General features: G+C 30.8%; 1 long non-coding RNA gene across 1 annotated transcript in view; it reads left to right on the forward strand.

Moving 5' to 3' along the window:
• The window catches only part of LOC142329742 (uncharacterized), a 217,034-nt gene extending 194,562 nt beyond the window's left edge, over positions 1 to 22,472 (forward strand). The window contains exons 4-6 of the long non-coding RNA XR_012757586.1: positions 5,975 to 6,857; positions 13,039 to 13,187; positions 22,240 to 22,472. This is a non-coding gene — a long non-coding RNA (uncharacterized LOC142329742). The remainder of the gene's footprint in view (positions 1 to 5,974; positions 6,858 to 13,038; positions 13,188 to 22,239) is intronic.
• The last annotated feature ends 1,142 nt before the right edge of the window (positions 22,473 to 23,614 follow it).

Consider the following 23,614-nt stretch of genomic DNA (forward strand, 5'->3'; position numbering starts at 1 on the left):
TAAAATATAATATTTTAATAAAAAAAATAAATAAAAAATATTGGTCCATCATCTTAACTACTTTAATAATACAGGTATTCTAAGTAAATATAGATTAAGCAACTTACAAATGATAAATAGATAAGTATAGATGGTTTTATTTAAATCAATTAGCAGCATATTGTTATGTTTTTTTGTTTTAAAAATTATTATATACAATAATTTATAAGCCATTATATTTTTCAGAAATTGATCTTTTACAGGTTTCCTTATTATAAGGTGTGTGGAAATGCTATAATTCTCTATATTAAATATAAATAAAAGTAATTGTATGTGCGGATGTAAGTATGTTTGTTTCACATTTCCTCCTAAACCTCAGGACCGATTTCAACCAATCTTTGGACAATTATTACTTACTAACCGAGTAAAAATACTGTGGTTGTTAAGACATCCCTACCACAACCGTTGTGGGAGAGGTGAGGGGTGAGAACCTTAAATCATTATAAAATATTAAATTTCTGGAACGTTTGGAAATATTTTAGAATTTTGTCGAACACTATAACAATTTGTAATACTTTAACAATTTAACAGTTAATTTTTTTTAATTTTTAACATTATAAAAATTTTCGAACACTATAACAATCATTATTTTTAAATCTTTTGAACTTCCTAAAGGTTTTTAGAACATTATGGAACATTCTAGATCATTCTTGAATATTTTTGAACATAATTATTTTGGAACAAGATGTAAAAACAAAAAATGTTCTTTACATGCAAGCACTGGGAGTCTAAATCGTTGCAGCCTTGAACATAGTTGTTTTATAGTTTTAAAGCTGTCTTTATTTGAATGTTTATTAAATTTGTATATATTTTGTACAATGGCATTAGTTATTTATAAACTGTACACTTGCATGTGTATGAATGTGTATTCGTACACAACTTACGACTATCTGAAGCATTTTTCTCTATGCTAACGACAGGATTAATTAATTAAATTTAAAAAAACTAAAATTGAATCAAATTAAAAATTAAATTGTTCAATTTGTATAGTTTCATAATTTATTTGTATAACTAATTCAACTACACATTTTGTATATTTGTTCATATTTGTATAAATGCAGATTAGTTATTGAACTGCGTATGTTTGAAAGTATAAAATATATATTCTAATTTCAAACTCCTCGCGTTTCTATTCAAACCTTACAGTAATAAACAGCCTAGATTTGAAAGATTAAATTAAACAAGAAGTAATGCAAAGGTTATTTATGTTTGTTGTGAAAAGTTAGTGAAGGATGGGTCTGTGAAGAAATTATGACCCCGAGCAACATTGGATTTATAAGCTTTTTTCCTTACTTTTTCCTGTTTAACCTCCGGGAATTACCATTCAGATATTACTTCAGAGGATGAATGAAGATGATATGTATGAGTGTAAATGAAGTGTAGTCTTGTACATTCTCAGGTCGACCATTTCTGACATGTGTGATTAATTGAAACCCAATCTCCAAAGAGCACCGGTATCCAAGATCTAGTATTCAAATCTGTTTAAAAGTTACTGCCTTTACTAGAATTTGAACGTTGGAACTCTCGACTTTTGAAATCAGTTGATTTGCAAAGATGCGTTAGACCAACTCGGTGGGTATGGATTTATAAGTTAGTAGTAACTACATATTCACAGAGTAAGTTTAAAGTAATTCGGTAATTACTTTTGCGGCAGCCAAAAGCGAAATATTTAAAAACATTTATCTTATTTTTTTTTTTTAAATTGTTTTACTATTTACGTTATAAATTAAAAATATAAAAATATAAAAATCTTTTTCAACGTTTTTAAGCAAGATTTAAAGATTGGTTACTTCAGAATACTAATGCTGAACTTTTTTTTATAAAATAACCAGAGTTTAAAAAATACTGCGTAATGAGTATTTTTAGCAGTGGTTTTAAATAAGAAAAAAAAAATTGAAAATACGAACAATTTTTTCAGCTTCTTCCAATAGAATGCGTAAATTTTGTTTAAAAATAATTAAAACATTTTACTTCCAATTCGGACACCATGATTCCATCGTCTCTTATAGATTAGGTAGATAAACATTTATCTTAAGAAAAATAAAGCAACATGAATTTTAAACCAATCAAATTTTTTTATGATTTTGAAAACTTTCACAAAAAAATGTTTAATTCAATAAGGCTGTTAGATTCGATTCGTAATCGTTGTTCAACAATGAAACTTCTGTTTCATTATTGGTTAAATAAATTCTCTAGCTATCTAACTCCTGTTTATTACGTTTTATTTTTTAAAGTCAATGTTTCTTTGAATAAATTTATTGATCCGTTTACAGATAATGCTGGGCTACAGACTCCTCTCTTAATTACTACATTTATAAAAGAACCAAATTCTCCTTTGTTCGGGTTTAAACCTTTTTTGAATTTTCCTTTTGTATCCTAACTGCAATTATTTTCTTTACAAATCAATTTATTAATTCCAGTTTATCAATTAAAAAAGAATGAAAAACAGAATTAAATCAATAATGAAAATAGAAAGAATTAAAAGAATGTTTCGACAGATTTAGTTTTTCCTTATATTTTCAAAGGACAGAGGCAAATTTTATAGATGTAACCAAAATATCGTTAAAGGAATGCATTTTTTAACTTGTTTCTATTCCAAGGAGGTTTATTTACTTTTTCTCTATAGCGTTCTACTAAAGAATATTATTTTATAAATCAAAATTACCATCCAAGTTTATATTTTAAGTAAAATAAAAAATAAAATAATTTAAAAAATAATAACTGACTTCAAAAAATAATGTACGAAAATGTTACAAATGATTATATTTTTTATTTATTAACTAAAGTAAAAGTATTTACAACAAATAACTAATTTTTAAGTCCGTACCAGCCAACATAAGTTGCACAAAAAAAAAAAAAAACTATAATCTATTTATTACAAATCCTATTTCAGACAATGAAAAATGGGTAGTAGAAGTTTTACTGCAATAAAATGAGATTTACAAAAATATAATACAACAATAAAATACGACATAAGAATACTTTATAGATGATTATGTCCATATATTATTACCAGTTATATATGCCTTAGCAAACTCAAGATGAGGTACGTTCGTGAGACGCTCTCTCTTATGCGCTCTTGAGATCCCATTTTACATGTGGGAATCCCGTTTAGCCGCCTAGCGGTCGGTTGACGTACTAACTTTACGTAAGTTTATGTGTAATTAATTCGTAACACTTAAGCATACACATCTTACCATGGCCGATGTGCATGATTAGGATCAACGTTCTGTACGGTTTTAATTCGTTCTCTGTCATAATATTCCGTCGTTTTACGTATTTTTTTTAGTAATACTCTGCAATGACAGATACCGCTAGTTGTTAGCTTTAATTCAGCGTAAAGTGAGGGATTTTCACATGTATTTAATTGTAATCAGCTGACACGGCTACATAGTTATTAATACTTGTTTAATTTTGCAAAAATAGTTATTTGTTATTTTACTTTATTTAATAAATAAAAATATAATTATTTGCAAATTTTTAGTACTATTACTTGTTGAAGTCGGTTTTTATTTTTACTCTTTTTTAAATTATTTTATAAAACGTCCTCCTTTTGTTCCGTGCTAGCGGCCATTTGCAAAGGGTGTCAAACCGTTCGGTTTTTTTCGTAAGATTATTATCGGATTAGTTAAAAATTTATATGGGACCATTCCGAAAGTATACTCTTTCGATAAAAAAAAAATTATTAAGATCGGTGTACTAACGTCGAAGATATTGCGTAACATACATTAAAAAAAAAACTGTAAGTGTTTTAGAGCATCATAATTTTTTTCGGTTAATAATTATAATTGTTTTTTAACTCTATGATATGATAAACCTTATTTCTAAAAAAAAAAAAAGGATTAGTGTCAAGTTACTGATTTGGTAACCACAAAAGCAGGATTCCATTTTAAGGTCTATTCTAATTCTATGAATAGTATAATTTTAATTTAATTTTAATATCTGGTGTTTTTGTTTTTTTTTTGTCTTCAGTCATTTGACTGGTTTGATGCAGCTCTCCAAGATTCCCTATCTAGTGCTAGTCGTCTCATTTCAGTATACCCTCTACATCCTACATCCCTAACAATTTGTTTTACATATTCCAAACGTGGCCTGCCAACACAATTTCTCCCTTCTACCTGTCCTTCCAATATTAAAGCGACTATTCCAGGATGCCTTAGTATGTGGCCTTTAAGTCTATCTCTTCTTTTAACTATATTTTTCCAAACGCTTCTTTCTTCATCTATTTGCCGCAATACCTCTTCATTTGTCGCTTTATCCACCCATCTGATTTTTAACATTCTCCTATAGCACCGCATTTCGAAAGCTTCTAATCTTTTCTTCTCAGATACTCCGATCGTCCAAGTATCACTTCCATATAAAGCGACACTCCAAACATACAATTTCAAAAATCTTTTCCTGACATTTAAATTAATTTTTGATGTAAACAAATTATATTTCTTACTGAAGGCTCGTTTAGCTTGTGCTATTCGGCACTTTATATCGCTCCTGCTTCGTCCATCTTTAGTAATTCTACTTCCCAAATAACAAAATTCTTCTACCTCCACAATCTTTTCTCCTCCTATTTTCACATTCAGTGGTTCATCTTTGTTATTTCTACTACATTTCATTACTTTTGTTTTGTTCTTGTTTATTTTCATGCGATAGTTCTTGCGTAGGACTTCATCTAAAATTTGGATTTTGCAGATACAATTTTTTACAGCAATAAAAGTAATACAAACGTATTAAAAGATATTCTGCTGAAAGTAAATTTTTTTAATTAGGATAACTAAATGGTAAATTTATGTTCCTTTTAAACATGTCACAAGGAAAAAATTACAAAATAATAATTTCTGTAATATAGTATTATCTTATTATAATACTGTTTTTATATTTGATTAAATTATAATTATTGAAATTATGATAACAGTTAAGTTATAATTATATTGAGTATAATTTAATGAAACTTTATACAACGATTTTATTTTATAGTGGAATAAATAAACAACTCTTTATAAGCAGTGCCATTAATTGAATCTGAACAATTATGATATATAAGTGAAATGGTGTGTTATAAATGTACGGCATCATTTGAAAAAAGAAGAAAAGAAAATAGAGATAAGGGGAGAATTTTATTAGTTTGATTGCTCTCTTTTCACAGCTGGTAATAAATCAAAACCAAAATTTAGAACCTGTAATATTCTACTCGAACTAATCTTTCTAAAAATTAATCGAGTGGAATTTGATTTCATTACCAGTCATCATTTATTTTCACTTATATCATTATATAAATTTTAATCTTTTAAAAGTAATTAATTAATTTAATTTAATTTAATTTAATATTTTTTTTTTTTTTTAATTTATCTAAAATAATGATATCACATGATGCATCAGGATTCATTTAGAAAACTATGTTGAAGTTTACTGAAAGTCTATTTACCACGTAAAAATGTTAAAAAATTTAATTATTTCAAGTAATATCTCTTTAAAAGAATGTAACTAACAGAAAAAATATAAAATTGCTTTTTGTTTAAATTAATTAAAAATGGATTTATTTAGTAATTTTACTTTTTTTATGATCCCCGTTATATATTTTTGCATAAACCTTTACTTTTACGGAACAGATTTTTTTAATGTTATTTTAATTAAAAGGATAATAACATTTTTAATTATTTGAGATATTTGCTTCTCAGTCATTTGAAGTAAAAAACTTGTCTACAGTAAAAATCATTAATTAATAAATTAATTATGTAGGATTATAATACGTGTATTGTTTTTTTTTCTCCGATTGTTCTCGATTAAGTTATCTATAAAAGAAAAAACTTAGAAAATGTTTCTGCGTTTTTTTATATTTTTAGATCCATGAAGCAAAAAATACTGAATTTTTTGTTTAAAAAAATTTCCACATAAAATTCATATGTGTTAGCGTGTAGTTTTTAATTTTGTTTTGTTACAGAAATGGAGGAACCCCATTTACGGATGCCAAGGCAGTGTCGGGCTCGCTAACAGGTTCCGCAAGATGTTGTTATTTGCGTATGTCTTCCTGCGAACTACCGACTAAACCTCCACCCCTGGCTAACCACCTCTCCTGGAAACCACTTATGTGGCGTTACTTCTAGAAGGAGGAAACGGCCTCGCATACAAGCGATCACCGCAAGCACCACAGGAAACATCCAAACAAAACGCACTCACCACAAAACGAAACTCAAAATTAACACACAGACAACAAATTAAGCCAAAAAGATCAATAACCACACACAAAAATACCAAACACGCCAACAGATCAAGGAACAAACACATCACACGAAACGCAATAATGCTACAAGAAACACCCAACAATACTCAAAACACTGTACTTACCAAACGGAGACCATCTTTCTTCGATGTAACAACGAGAGACGCCATCGGACACCACGAAAGGAGTGCCCACGGCTTCGTCGCGCCAAGTTGACCTCCAGATGTTCAGGAGACCCGCGCTTAGCCGCGAGCCTGTCCAACCCGGTACCCTCCGACTTCTCTTTCTCTTACGAGACTCCTCTGCATCATATACTTTCGCCACCACCTTCCTAGTGAAATCTTCTACAGCTCTCCAGCTCTCCTCATCTTCCAACAGGATCCCTTGCGTTTCATTCGGCGTGAACATACGGTCATGACCCGGCGTGTCTAACATTGGTATTGGCGTCTGCTTGGATTAATATGATATGAAACGGTTTAATCTACCGTACAAAGAAGAACTGGAGATTATATATCTTTCTTGAAATAATGGATTTACTGTTTGGTTCTCTTACTGCCAGAATCGATTGGAAATCCTGTGGCAATGAATTTCAAGTGTTTATTAGGTAACAGGCCTTGTGATCTAACCAAATAACTAGCTTACATAGTATAACATTTTAAGCGAAAATAGATGTTTCAGAATGAAAGACAACTACTGTTATAGTCGCTACGCTACATAAAATATTCGGGTATGGCTTGTGCTGTCTCCGACTGTTACCGTCTAACATCGACCTTATACACATAAGCCGATCCAATATTATTTTCGCCGCTCCCAAAAAAAGGAAAAAAAAAAATCTTGTTAATTTTTTTACCTTTCGAGTACAGATAAAAATACGAGATTGTACACCTAAAAAAGTGCTTGGCTGTTACATGCTTTTTATAAGAAACTAGCGGCTTCGCCAGCGCTATATGGTTACTTGTGTTTCCCGTCGAGGTCGATATTTTTTTATTTTATGTTTTTGAGTCAAGTAACCGGAGGCATGTGCAGCCAATCCAGTCGCATATATAATAGCAGTGGCAGGTGCCATGTTGGTTGGCCGCTGCGACTTACACTGTCATACCCCTTAAAAAATGGATATTCAAAAAAACCCAAAATTGATTTTTCGATATTTACCTGAAAAGTAGTTGCAAGCCCAAATCTAGTGAATATCTTTTTTTGTATAGTAGGAAATGAAGAAAATTTCCCAATCATTGTTCAACATTTGTTTTACCTTTCTACCCCTCCCCACAACCTTTGATGGTGGAATTTCTAAAAATCTATAGATTGGTTTTTAGATAGTTGCATGAAGATTACACTCAAAAAATTAAATTGATACTTTCGTTTTTTATTAAGAAATTTAAAAAAAAAGTAGATTACAAAAATATATTTTAACCCTTTAAACATGGAATTCCAGAAATTTTTAAATTGATTTTTAGATATTCACACGAAAATTATATACACCAAAAATCAAGTTGGTATCTTCATTTCTACCGAAAAATTTAAAAAAAATTCATTGTTACTACATTTTAAGTCTTTAAAGTCGGAATCTCATTAAATCTTTTCTTAGTTTACACGTTCACCGTAAGAAAAACGTGTATACAAATATTCATCAATTTATTTTCAGTAATTTTTGCTGGGGGTTTATTTCACTCACACCATTATGTGACATGTCATATTCATGTTGTCAGTATTCATGTTTATCAATATGTTATGTCACAACATGAATATTGATATTTTTTTCTAAAATAAGTAATTATAATTTAAAATTTGTGAAAATTACTGCAACTTTAAATATTTATTTTTTTTGGATATTTTATAAATGTTATTTAGTAATTTTGTAGTTTTTTTTTTAGTAATTTTTTAATATCTTGTAATTTTGTAGTTAAATAATTTTATTTTATAGAGACAAGGGAAGCAATTTTAGACCTCAGATTAATAGTAGAAGGAAGATTAAAGAAAAACAAACCAACATACTTGGCGTTTATAGACCTAGAAAAGGCATTCGATAACGTAGACTGGAATAAAATGTTCAGCATTTTAAAAAAATTAGGGTTCAAATACAGAGATAGAAAAACAATTGCTAACATGTACAGGAACCAAACAGTAACAGTAACAATTGAAGAACATAAGAAAGAAGCCGTAATAAGAAAGGGAGTCCGACAAGGATGTTCCCTATCTCCGTTACTTTTTAATCTTTACATGGAACTAGCAGTTAATGATGTTAAAGAACAATTTAGATTCGGAGTAACAGTACAAGGTGAAAAGATAAAGATGTTACGATTTGCTGATGTTATAGTAATTCTAGCCGAGAGTAAAAAAGGAGTTAGAAGAAACAATGAACGGCATAGAGGAAGTCCTACGCAAGAACTATCGCATGAAAATAAACAAGAACAAAACAAAAGTACTGAAATGTAGTAGAAATAACAAAGATGGACCACTGAATGTGAAAATAGGAGGAGAAAAGATAATGGAGGTAGAACAATTTTGTTATTTGGGAAGTAGAATTACTAAAGATGGACGAAGCAGGAGCGATATAAAATGCCGAATAGCACAAGCTTAACGAGCCTTCAGTAAGAAATATAATTTGTTTACATCAAAAATTAATTTAAATGTCAGGAAAAGATTTTTGAAAGTATATGTTTGGAGTGTCGCTTTATATGGAAGTGAAACTTGACGATCGGAGTATCTGAGAAGAAAAGATTAGAAGCTTTTGAAATGCGGTGCTATAGGAGAATGTTAAAAATCAGATGGGTGGATAAAGTGACAAATGAAGAGGTATTGCGGCAAATAGATGAAGAAAGAAGCATTTGGAAAATTATAGTTAAAAGAAGAGACAGACTTATAGGCCACATACTAAGGCATCCTGGAATAGTAGCTTTAATATTGGAAGGACAGGTAGAAGGGAAAAATTGTGTAGGCAGGCCACGTTTGGAATATGTAAAACAAATTGTTAGGGATGTAGGATGTAGAGGGTATACTGAAATGAAACGACTAGCACTAGATAGGGAATCTTGGAGAGCTGCATCAAACCAGTCAAATGACTGAAGACAAAAAAAAAAATAATAATAATTTTAGTAGTTATTTAATTTTTTGTAGTTGTAATGTTAATTTACATCTCGTTAAATGCAATAATTACCTGCGTATAGGTAATATACGTGCACACGTATAGTAAATTTACAATAAAATATACATTGAATTTTTTATGGAAAAAATGAATACCATCAAGAAAATTTGAAATAATTTTTTTTTAATAATTTTTAGGAAATCATCCCAGAAATTTGAAAATTTGCTTTAATCTATCCTCTACATAAAAAAGTCCAAAATATGATGTAAATAACTTTAGAGAAATTTCATTACTTCCAGTAAAATATAAAATATTCTTCAAACTTCTATTAAGCAGAATAAAACCTCAAGTTGCTCATAAAACTGGAGAATATCAGGAGCGATTTAGTATAGGTAGATCTTATCGAGAACAAACTTTCATTTAAAATTAATCATTAAAATTCATATGTTACAAATCAAATTCATTTCATTTACGGATAATAAAAAATCATACGACTTTGTAGATAGAAAACGAATAATTAAACGTTTGGAATAATACAAAGTTATATTCAAGGGAGAAATCAGCAAACCTTCCAAATCAAGACTGGATTAAGTCAGTTTATCACCTGTAATTCTCAGTACTGTATTAAATATAATTATGAAAACATTTTGGGAAAAGAATAACAAAGGAATAAGAACGATTACCAAAGAAGAGAGAAAACAAAAAGGAAAAAATGTTTTAGCATTTACTAGTTAGGACCAGAAGAAGATGCCATCGCCCAAATTGAAGACCTTGAAATTATAGTTGAACAGGTTGGTTTACAAATCTCTTTACCAAAATTGAAATCATGACACACATTAAAAATTTACGCAAGAAAATAATTCATATCAAACTTGGAAGTGTAAAGACTACTAAAAACCTTTAACTATTTAGGAAAAATAATTAAAAATAATAAAACAAATTAAAATTCCTTACCAAGTAAATTGGTAGAATTAGAAAAATTAGCATTTTTAACTATTATAGTTACAGATGTTAATAGCTAGTATAAAAATACAAATTTATCTATCAACGCCAGAATTAGAGATTACAACACACTTGTAATTTTTACATCAAAGTATCAATACTTTTGAAACAAATTGTAGTAAAAGAGGATTAAAATTTCTTGGACATATGATGCGAATGAATGAATTTAGAATGAACAAACAAATCTTTAATGTAAATAGAAAATAAGAAAATCATCAACGAAATGAAAACAGAAATGCAAAAATTCAATCTGACTCTTAATGCTTGTCTTAGTTTTTTAATTTTTAATGTTATTATAAAAAAATATTGTAATACAAGTTATATTTTTTAGGCGAGAGAGAGAGAGAGTGCGGGTGCATAAAACGTAATCAACTTTTATGTTTTTATTTTACATTAAAAGAATAACTTTTATGTATGTTAAACTGAATATAAAATGTATTCGGTATTAAAAGAATTCAAAAACCAAATTACAAAGTAATAAATCTTTAGTGTAATAATAAGAGTAGTCTTTCTTTTTTAAACATAAAATTCTTAATTTTAATAAAGTTCACATTTAAAATAATTACAAGGTAGAATTTAGTTCAAAATGGGTACTAGTAAAACGTTGCAGGTTACATATAATGACCCCTAATTAGAAATTACGTGCTAAGCGGTGTGGAGTACTCCTGTCTAAATTAACTTCTCAAGTTTCTCGGTTAAAAAATTAATGAGTGTTCTGCAATTCAACTTTCCTTATACAAAACACTACACACCAAAGAGATGGAAAATGTTATTACCTACAAGCTGCATTAACGTCTTTTTATTTGTATTATTTATATGTTTACATACGTGCTTTTCAAGCACACACGCGTCCATCTCACCTTCCTCCCACACACACAAAGTATGTAAAAAAATCAAATTTATAACAAAAAATATCCTATATAAATATTTTTCGTAAAAAGATAATCTTGTACATCGGAGTAGCTTATAAGATGTGCTTATTAATACACAGTCTCCAAAATAGTTAATTTCTTTGCATGATTATGCCATAAATTCCCCTCTTCAACCATCCGACTTAATATTTCGTAATTTTGACCTCGTTAATCATTACATTTTTAATCACCAATCATTACATTTCAAAAACCTTAATTAATTTCCTTTCCTGTTATCTTTCTTTCCATATTTCGTTGAATATAGTCATACATTTTTAAATACTATATTTCTAATTCATAGATCTATATTTGATTTACTTTGTTAACTTCTTTTTAGAATGAAAGCTTTTTATTTTCATTGGGTCAGACTGCTTATTTTTATTGTTTCAAAGCTTATTTACAATAGGTTACATTTACATATGCCTTTAGTAAATTGGATCACATCCCAAATTGCATAAGGAGCCCTCAGTGAAACTCTTCGAAACTTCACACTTGTATAGTAAAGGTTTTTAAGCCAAGCACATACAGTTAACAATTATGAATGACATTCAATATTACTAGAACATTAGAAAGCAGAATAAGATATCTTAATATCGATGAATCCATGTAAAGAAAAAAGAGAAGTATACGTATGTAACACATTTGAAATTAAGAGTCTAATAGATAATGCGCAATACTCATTGAGGTTACTATAGACATATTAAGACACCATAGGGACACTTAGACATAGAACGTGCAGTCGATTCAACCTTCTAATATCATCCCCATTGTTTAGTAGGTTCACTATCAAGTGATTTGTGTGGTAAATAAACCGAAGTTCATACTTGAACTGATCCTGATACTTCCTCCCGCAAGGACTTTAATCCTGGATCTCATTGTTTCTTATAAACCAAGATGCCTCTGTTGAACTTCTTGCTAACTTATTTTTAAACCCCCGTAAGATGTCATTATTGTTTTTGCGTACGTTGTCCCATTGTTAGATCCCCTAGGTCCAGATAGTTTAAGAATTGTTGAGTATATAAGCAAGCAGCTTCTTAGACAAGGAATTTGTCTCAACTTGCCCTTTCCTCTGTCTTACATGAACTATACACATTAATCGACAATTGAGGTACACCTCATACTCAAAGTTTGTGGAATCACAACGCCGTCTATGTAGACCCGCGTGTAGTCACTATTGATGAGGCCTTAATTATTTTATTAACATTTTGTAGTTTTTCTATCTAAATTGTAGTTTGGTAAGCGCTACGGGATATTTTGTTTATATTGTAAATTATTCAAAAAGTTTAATAAAAACAAATTATGTATCACAGACCACCCACTGCTTCAAATAATGTTATTGATTCACAACCACCGCTGACTGAATCGATGATACCATTTAGCCTATCCTTTGTTCCATAATCCTGTATTTCCGGATGCTTCTTCACTATCCTAGGTAATTCGTCGAAAATATTGAAAACCGAACACTCCTACTCTGTATTGGATCGAGATAACAATAATATCACTTGTTGCTGCTACCATACTGGCATTGAATACATGTAGTGTCGCTGTAGACTCATGTAAGCTCCATAAATCCCGTCCTAACACTGGAACCTGAAAAGAAATTTCATTTTTTTATTTTATTCATGTTTTGCAGTTTTTAATTAATTTTTTCTTTTCATATAATATACTTAATAATAAAAAATACAGTTTTATATTTTTGTTTATTATAACTTATATTTCTAAATCTGGCTCTATGTATTTATTTTTTATTTAACAGCGGAATAATATATTTGTTTTATTTTTATTTTTAGATGATTAGAAGTTAAAATTTAAGCTTGAAAGTTGTGGACCGGAGTATGGAATGAAGCTTTTATGGCGTATGAAAATTTCCAAGTACAATCGGGATTTGAAACCCGCGACTTTCTATATGATTGTTTATAGAACTCCATAACTTGGCTCGGTAATTTTATTTTTTTATTTATTGCTGTTGTTTATTTTTTGAATACCACCCCTTTAATATTAAAATTTACCAAAAAATTATATTGAAAAATACTGGAAGATTAATCCTCATAAATTTAATATTCATTACAAATATGTTTATTATTATTATTTAAAAGCATATACAAATTTATTTAGATAACTTACAGATTCCGTTGAAGTCTCATTTCATGAAAAAATACGTGAAGTTTTGACTTACGTAGTTCATTAGTACCGAATTCAGCCTCCAGCGCTGTCACCAGTGTTGTTAAAAATGGATACATTTACTGGTGTAGAATTTAATCGTTGTGCGTTTTGGTTTCACTACTTCCAGTTAAAACTGCAACTCAAGGTAGTTTTCGTAGTAGGGAGCCTCGTAGTAGGTATACAATTTAGTCTTGGCACTAAACCATCGTTGAGATAGGTTGTTAAATATACAAAATTATCAGGACACCCACGCATCTCTAAAGCTGCTGTGGAACAACTCAGAGAAAGCTTCGCACGCAATCGAAAGTAATCAGCTTTACGTGTGTAACGTGAGACTGGTATTCCACAAACGACTGTTTGGTGAGTATTATGTAAACGTTTGTACTTGAAGCCATACAAATGAACCGTGGTTCTATACATTATAGACGATGACAAAGCTGCTTGGTTGCAGTTTTGTGTGGAAATGATGGATAGAATTGCAGACAACGATACATTTTTAAGACAATGTAATTTTTAGTGATGAGTCAACGTTTAACATCAGTGGCAAGGTGAACACCCGTAACTGCGGAATATGGGGTAGCGAAAACATTCATTAAACTTTGTAGCACATTCGTGATAGCCCTCACACACATTCAGACATCACAGTCAACAGACACGGCCTCACACCCACAAGATAACAAACATCAGACTAAATCTCGCCACACACTCCGCAACATCAAATCATCACTCAGAAAACGTACCTCACGCCGCACATTCCACACATCACATCAAAACCAACCGTATTCAATCAGATAAGCAAACACCTCACAGACAATCGAATGCTATAGTATACGTACCTCACGGGTCACCATCGGACTGCCCATGACCTCATCGCACCCAGGCGATCCCTACACGTACGGGGAACCCCCTAAGCTCTCAGCCGCGTGCCTGTCCACTCCCGCACCCTCCGACGACCCCTTCATCTACCTCTGCGAGACTCCTCCCAGACGTACATCTTCTCCATGATCTTCTTAGCAAACCTTGCTACAGCCGTCCAATTTTCCGCGCTTTCTAACATGATTTGCTGCAGTTCCTCTGGGAGGAACATTTCCTTTTTACCTATGGTGTCCAATATTTTCCTCCTTGCATCCCGAAATCGGTGGCAGCGAAAGAAGACGTGATATGCTGTCTCTTCCTTGTGTACACACACCGGACACCTAGCGAAGTGATCTAGCTTAAAAAGGTATTCTCTGAACCGCCCATGGCCCGTTAGAATCTGTGTGAGACAGTAATCCAGTGAGCCATGGATTCTCTCGCATCAACTTCTCAGGTCCCTAATTATGCGGTGTGTCTATCGGTCTCTATCACTAGTGTCCCACCGCATCTGCCATTCTCTCCTCATTTCTTCCATGATAGAGCTAGCCACTCTCCTTTTTTCTGCAGGTGTTGACGCCCGTTGCTCTTCTTCTAATCTTTGCTAATCTTCTTTCTGGGTGATCTCCAGATCGACAGGTAATATTCCCGCCAACACTTCGACTGCCTCTCGAGAAACCGTACGATATGGAGCTGTAATACGGAGGCAGCTCCTTCTATGTATTGATTCGAGAGCACACCTGTATATGCCGTATCTAATGACCCCTCCCCATATTTCGTCAACGTAAAGTAACGTGGAGTATATCACTACAGACAGCATCCTCCTGCTGTCTCGGTCCCTCACAATTCGACAGTAATCTGGCAATCAGACGCATGACCTTTTCAGCCTTCGAGCAGGCTTCCAAGATGTGGGTCTCGAAACGCAACCTGGCGTCCACCCATATTCCAACATATTTTATCGCAGTTCTTGAAAGTATCCTTTGGCCCTCAAGCACAATCTTCAATGTTGGTCTTTGCTTGGTTGTTGTAATCACAACAATCTCCGTCTTATCTGGAGCCATAGTTAACCCGACTTCCGCCAACCAGGTTTTGATTGTTGTGTATGATTCTTGTATCTGAGTGATGGACTCTCTCAGAGTACTCGACTCCACCACGTGGTCCAAGTCGTCTGCGTAACCTACGAGAGTGACGTCTGGCAGTAGAGGAGTGCGAAATATGCCATCATACACTATATTAGGGCATACATACATATACAGGGCCGGCCCAAGTATCGACCCTTGTGGAACTCCTCTATCAATACACCGTTCAGACTGCTCCGCTCTTCACTTTGCAGATCAATTTGCACCCGCTGAGGTTGGAGAGAATTATCCCTCTCAGATATGGGCATCCCTCCAAGACTGAGTAGTGCCTGATGGCGGGGATAGTCCTGGGAGGTAAGGGGTTATTATGAAAAAAATCAATGCCTTTAAACAATATTGTTATTCTTTCTGAATTAAATGCGTGTAGGTGTTTATTTGCCCTGAACCTTGGAAAATCGGTAAAATACTTTAAAAAATCCCATTCGTATGTAGTCCTTTTGTGGTTTGATTCTTCTTTCTTCTTCTTTCTTCTTCTTCCTACTCCAATTATTATTCTTTATACCTTTTTCCTTAGGCAAGACATAGAAGTAGGGTGAGCCACTGTTTAACGTGAAAGTAGGGTGAGTAGTTCCATCTGTGGCATTTTGTTGGCCCATTTCAGTTGATGGTAGAGCACCTGATTCAATGTTACAGCTTTTTGAGATAGCAAATCTATATACCTGTGGAACTGTCCAAAAACTGTCTTATCAACCACATGGTTTATATGAAAAATCTGTTGGTGAATTATCTATGGGGTAAAGCTAAATTTCCTATCTTTTTTCTCAACCAATCAATTAGTTAAAAAACAACCTCAAAGTAAAAAAATGTTCTAGTTTCTCGGCTGTTTTAGTACACCCTATCAGTGGAGAAATATTTCTATAGGTAAAAAACTGTTTACTCTACACGGATTTCTATACTTGTCAGAATTATCTTATTTAAGTCCTGTAATCTTATTTAGAAAATTTTCTATAAATAAATAAATATATAAATATATATATATATATATATAAGTTAAAAATAGTTTTCCAAAAATTTAATATTTGAAGTATTTAAAATGTACCACTAAATTTTCTGATGATTTAAGACTACTTCATTCTGAAGTGCGCTTGTAATTCAAACCATAATTTACCATTTACTCAGACTAATAAACTCTTCACATTCCTGGGAAAATAATACAATATTTTCTGTTTATTAATTTAAACCACAGTTGTTTAAACCACAATTTATTGTTTAATTCACAGTGGGTATTTTTCTTGCATTTGAGCCTTTTATTTTTTTTATTTTTTTTTTTTTTATTATAAATCCAGAAAAACATTTTATGGAACTCGTTTTTTTTAAGGATTAGGTGTATGTCTATTCTAGCATAAAATAATTATTTTTAGCACTTTGGTTAAATCACAATTAGAGATAAAAATATATAAATGTCAAACTAATTTATTAAAACAGTTTTAAAAATAAAAATTCATTTAATTCAGTCAGCTGTGATGAGTGGAAGTGAAATTTAGTGGCAATGAACTGTATTGTTATGTAGATAGTTAGCTGATCAAGGACAGTGACTCAGTGAGGTTAAAAAGATAAGATTTTCAAATGTTCATGAGCCTACTCATTATTTTGTATTATAAGTATTTGTCATAATATGTATTACTCATCAGTAATAAATGCATTCATTATATTAATATCAGATGCAATAGTTATTTGTTAAAATTGTAAATATCTATAGCCAGCCTGAACATTTGGTGCTGAAACCGGGGAATAAAATTCCATCTCTAAAAATCTTCACCATGGTTAAATCACTTATTTCAAGTTCAATGGTTTTCATATTTATTAAGCTGTCATTAATTTCATTATTTACAAATATTGTTTATAAAATTACAAATATTTAAAATAATTTTTTATTGTAATATTACATGCCAGTAATGCAATACAGTATTCCTTTAATAATTATTTAATTGCCATACAATAAGCATGGAAGAGTTAATCAGAAGTCGGGCTACTGCAAAGGCTAAAATTACTAGGTTTAATACATTTTTGAATATATATATATATATATATATATACATACGAAAATAGAAATGATACAACTCAATTAGAAATACGATTACAGAAAGTAAAAGAATGTTGGAATGAATTCAATACAATACCAAGATCAAATAGAAGTTTTTAAAGAAAAGGAGGAAACTGAATCTGAAAGCCTAAAACAACAGGCTGATTTTGAAGACATATTTTGAAACAATAGGCAACGCTGAATCATTGATGAAAAGGCTTCAATCTGCCTCTAATTCGATATCATCTCGTATCAAACAACAAATGGGTACGTTAGAATCAAAAATTCAATTCAAGTAAGGCTTCCCCAAATAAACATTCCTACATTTTCAGGCATTATATTTCAGGCAGATATAATGTCAGGCATTCCTACATTAACAGCATCAAACAGAAACTGTTTGATGCTGTTGACAAAAACGCTTCACTTGATGATGTTCATAAATTTTATTTTTTGAAGCAATCAATGAAAGATAGCAGTGCAGTCAATTTAATAGATTCTATTGAATCAACTAGTCAAAACTATAAAAATGCGTGACAATTACTAGTTGATAGATTTCAAAATGAATGCGTAATTTTTGAAAGTCATGTCAAAGCATTATTTGATTTTCCAAAAATAGAAAGGGATTCATGGGTAAACTTAGATCATTGTTAGATTCTACTAATATTCATTTTAGAGCATTAAAAACTCGTGGGATACATTAACTGGTTCATCTTTTGACAAGTAAATTAGATAATACAAACAAAGACTTGGCAATCTCAAGCACCAACAGAAAGAATTGCAACATTGTCAGAATTAACCGAATTTATAAATAAAAGATGTTGAACTTTAGAGGCCATTTCGTCAGTAGATCAGTAGATCAATTGAATCTTCCTATTATACGGAGTTCAAGATATGACTGACAAAAACAAATTAATGTTAAAAATAAGTTATTCCATCATGTTACAAACTAACCACCTATTCAAGATTTATTCAAAAGAAGTATTTGTCCAAATGCTCATAAGATATTCAATTGTCCAGAATTTTGTAGGTTTACTCCAACTGATAGAATGAACAAGGTCAAAAAATTAAATCTTTGTTATAATTGTTTAAGAGCTGGTCATGGGATCAAAGATTGCCAAATAACTAGTAGTTGTAAGATATGTGGTCAGAAACACAATACATTATTACATAATGAAACCTATAACAGTAAACATGCTTTCATAAGTAGGAATATTTTCAAGATCACACAATTAATTCTAATTTGGAGGAAGACTACACTAATTATATTTCTGTGAACCATATATCAACTATAAAAATCATTTAATTCAAGTCCTGCTATCAACAACATTAATAAAAGTGTCTGATGCATCAGGTTCTTATATTACTTGTAGAGCATTGTTGGACCCAGGTTCTTTAATAAACATAATTTCTGAATCATTGTCAAAAACTTAGCTCTAATGTCAAAGTGTAAATATGTATTAGTGGTGTGGAAAAGTAACGCTACTTCAAATTATGCAGTCACAGAATCAATCAAATCTAGATATCTCAGTTATGAAAATCAATTTGAATTTGTTGTTTTACCAAAAATCACTAATATTTTACCTACTACTAAATTAAATATTTCTGATTGGGCTATTCCAAAGAGGTTGTTCATGGCAGATCCTTCATTTAACAAGCCAGCAAGTGTTCACATGTTAATTGGAGCTGAGATATTTTATGAGCTTTTGTGAGTAGGTCAGATTAAAAGATGAACATCCAATCCTTCAGAAGACTGTGTTAGGGTGGATTATTTCAGGAAGAAATAACAGGTAATACATTTTTTGCATTGAAGATCAAATCAATAATCTGCTTGAAAACTCCTGGAACCTAGAAGAAATAGATAACAAGCAACAAAGAGCACTCGCTGGAGAAGAGGAAGTTTGTGAAAAATTATTCATTGAAACCATTCAAAGAACAGATCCAACTAAATCCAATATTTTAGAATTAAGTTTGTCTAAAGAAATAGCTTTAGAAAAACGATAATAGTATTAGAAAAATGATTATCAAAAGATCCTAAAAAGAAGAAACAATATTGCAAATTTATGCAGGAGTAGGAGAGATTAAATCATATGGAAATGATTAATTCAAATACTATTAAAACTATATTTTATTCCACACCATTGTGTGATTAAAAATGATAGCACTACTACTAAGTTATGAGTAGTAATTGATGCTTCTTGTAAAACTGAAAACAAGTTATCTTTAAATGATTGCTTAATGAATGGTCCAGTGGTACAAGAGGACTTATTTTTTATTGCTGCTCGTTTTCGAAAACACCTATATACAATGACAGCTCGTGTAGAAAATATCTATCATCAGATACTACTACATCCAGATCAAACATGTTATCAACTGATTTTTTGGAGAAGAAACTGAAACAAACCAATTAAGGCTTAACCAATTACTGACTCTTAAATTATAGTATGACTTCTTCACCATACCTAGCTACCAGATCATTGAGACAATTAGCAATTGATAATCTAAATTCATTTCAGCATACAGCACCAGTAGTATTGACTGATTTCTAAGTTGATGTTTTAACTGGAGCTGACACAATAGAAGATAACAAAAACATACAAAAACAATTAACAGAATTATTACAGAGACCAGGATTTAACCCTATCAAAAGGGTTACTTTACCGAGATTGGAACTATGTGGTGCAACAGTGGCTGCACAGTTATTAGAAAAGACATCATCAGCATTAAAACTTGACAAATATAAAATCTACTATTGGACTGATTAAACGATAGTTTTGTCCTGGCTTGCATCAAAATCATCAAACTGGAGTACATTTACATCAAACCGTGTTGCAAAAATTCACCGATTAACAGATATAGAAAATTGGAGACATGTGAGAAGTCAAGATAATCCAGCGGACTTAGCTTCGCGTGGAGTTGGAACTGACACTCTTTTAAAGTCATCATTGTGGTGGAATGGTCCAGAGTGGCTGTCCCAAGAATCTACATGGGAATCTTATCACAATATTAATTTTTATCCAGATAATGAACTTCCAGAGCAAAAAAAAAATTCAATTTATTCTTAACAACAGGAAACCAAAAAGAGTCAATTACTAAATAAATATTCAGATATGTTAAACTTAAGAGAGTAACCGCTTATATGTTAAGATTTTATTATAATTCAAGAAAGATAAATCATAACAATCGTATCATGGATTAACTGATCAAGAATTAAAACACCACTGGTAATATTGGGATTAGTAATGTATCAACTACACATGATCGTTCATTAAAATCATTACCTACTGGTTCGCAAGGAAAACAACCACAGTTAATATCGTTAGGTAACGAGTTAATGAAACTTATTTATATAAAAAGCAGCTAGAAGAAAGTAATATTACTTTGCAGATTAATATTTCAGATTCTTCTCAAATCTGTCATAAAAATACAACACAGTTCGAAAATATTGATAAAACATTTATGAATCGGCAAAATTCAAGTATGGTTCAGCAAAGTAGTAGTAATACTTTTCAAAATATTAATGTAAATATTTTAACTACTACAGATATAAATAATCCCTCTAATAATTCAACTATACTTTACCTGCAAACAGATAAATCACTGTATAATGTTAATAACTCTCAAAATATTTATGATAATTTATTAAAATGTGGTTATGATAAAGTAAGCAGTGATAAAAATCAGTTAAAGCAGAATTCTCAGCAGACTATAAACAATGTGCAGAATTTTCTTGTATCACCAGTTTGTAACATATCAGATAATCATACTCTGATGCAAAATCAGTTTAATTCAAATTTTATTAATGAAATACCAGTGGAAAATATAAACTGAGGAACAAATAATACTTGTGGCAAATTAGTTATCTTCTGGTAAATTGTATCAGAATAGCTATAATAATAATAATAATTACAATTTCATTATAATGTACCACAATTACAACAAAAATTGTCTCAAAGTGTACACTAGAATACTGTTAATAGTAATAAAGATAATCATAATTTGTGGGAGAATGTTTGGAAAAACAGAATTGGTATTATTAACTAATCATAATTTGTAGGAGAATGTTTGGAAAAACAGAATTGGTATTATTAACTGCTAGAAATTATGCAGTATTAAGAAATATGGAAAGTCAGTCTAACCAGAATTTTTTACAGTGCAATACATCTACACCAATAGGTTCAACTTCATCTGAAATTATAGCTGATCAAAATAATTATGTTAATTTGGTTGAAAACTTAAGTTTCCAAGGTGGGGGGATGTTAAAAATAAAAATTCATTTAATTCAGTCAGCTGTAATGGGTGGAAGTGAAATTTAGTGGCAATGAACTGGTATTATTGTGTGGCTAGTTAGTTGGATAGTGACTCAGTGAGGTTAAAAGGACAAGAAATTCAAATGTTCATGAGCCTACTCATTATTTTGTATTATAAGTATTTGTCGTATCATGTATTACTCATCAGTAATAATTACATTCGTTATATTATCAGGTGCAATAGTTATTTGTTAAAATTGTGAATATCTATAGCCAGCCTGAACAACAGTATGAAGTCAAAAGTTTGGTAAATAGAATTTATTTAAAAAATTACTTAATGAATTTTTTTTTACAATTATATAAATATTTTTGTTTAAAATTATATTTTTAATGATATTACTTTTTTATCAACTAAAACAATGTACACGAATAATATTTTCATAAATTTCAATCAATCCAAAAATACTGTACATCTTGTACACTTTATTTATTATACCTGTTAATAAAGCTTATTAACCTTTCATATCAAAAATCACCATTAACTAATGCACTTTTTTTTACATCCAGGGCGACCTTTAGGTATTACTTCAGAGGATGAGATGAATGATTTTTAGCGTGTGAAAATGCCATTCCTGACTGGGATTCGAACCCAGGACCTCCGGATGGAAGGCCAAGATGATACCATTCATGCCACGGAGGTCGGCTGGTTAACTAATATGAGTTAATAGTATAGTTTAATGCTACTGAGTAATCAAAATAAAGACAGAACTATGTAAATATGAGTTTAGTAAATTTTTTAATTTGAGGATGTAAAATACTAAACTGGGTACATTAATTAGTTGCTTTCAATATTTTTCCAAGTCTTTCCTATGAATATAATGCATTTAAAGATTCTGGGCTACTGTAAGTTCTTCTAGTCTGAGTTGAATTTTCTAAGAGTTTATTTTTCTCATATATAGCTAATTCCTGTGATCTAATTGAGCAGTATAGAACAAAATGAACAAATGAAAAAGAGTACAAGAATAGAATGAAGAATAATATAGTAATACTGAATGTCATCAGTATTTCTGGAAACTTCACATGGTTGTTGCAACATCAAATGAACAGATTTTTATCATTCGTTTTTGTTCGATTACATAAACAAGGTCTACTTGGTAATATTTTCTTACAGGTAACAGTAAAAAAGTTTTTTAACGAAAAATACAATGTCACAAGACGAATTAAAGTGAGTTTCTACTTATCACCATCCTTATTTGGTATTGTATTATTGCGTATGATAAAATACTATAACTAGATTGCGTTTTAAAACATATATGATTAAACAACAAAAAAAATCCCTTTTGGTACGCCAGAAGGCAGCAGTAGATTTCACCGATACTAAGTAGGGGATAAAAAAGATTTCCACCTTAAAGTTAACAAAAACTTCAAATTTACTCAATACAACAATGGTTTCATGTGAAAGTTTCACATGTTTAGCATACAATCCCCATCTAATTACAATTCCAACTACATTTTGGTCAGCCCTTGTCATAAGGGTTAGTGTTATAAAAAATTAAGACAAAATTTTAGGTAATGTTTAGAGGACAACACCCACTTTAATCGGATTCGATACTGTGCCTATTAAGAAAGGTATGATTTTTGTTAGTCTTCAAAACCTCATTTTTTCCACTCCCTGGGCCAATGGTTGGTGATATCAAAACTTTTACTTAGTAGGAACTTTAAACGAATTCAATATTTTACTTAATAAGAAAGTTATAGAAATATTTTGTTTTTGAAAAAGCCCCCCCATTATTATAATAATTTAAAATAAATTTGAAATATTGATGAAATTCAATATTACTAGATGTATTCTTCACTCTATTCTTGTACTCTTTTTCATTTTGTTCTATATTGCTCAACTAGATCGCAGGAATTAGCTATAAATTAGAAAAATAATAGTTTT

The sequence above is a fragment of the Lycorma delicatula genome, chromosome 9, assembly GCF_047948215.1.
Source record: "Lycorma delicatula isolate Av1 chromosome 9, ASM4794821v1, whole genome shotgun sequence".
Lineage (NCBI taxonomy): Eukaryota > Metazoa > Arthropoda > Insecta > Hemiptera > Fulgoridae > Lycorma > Lycorma delicatula.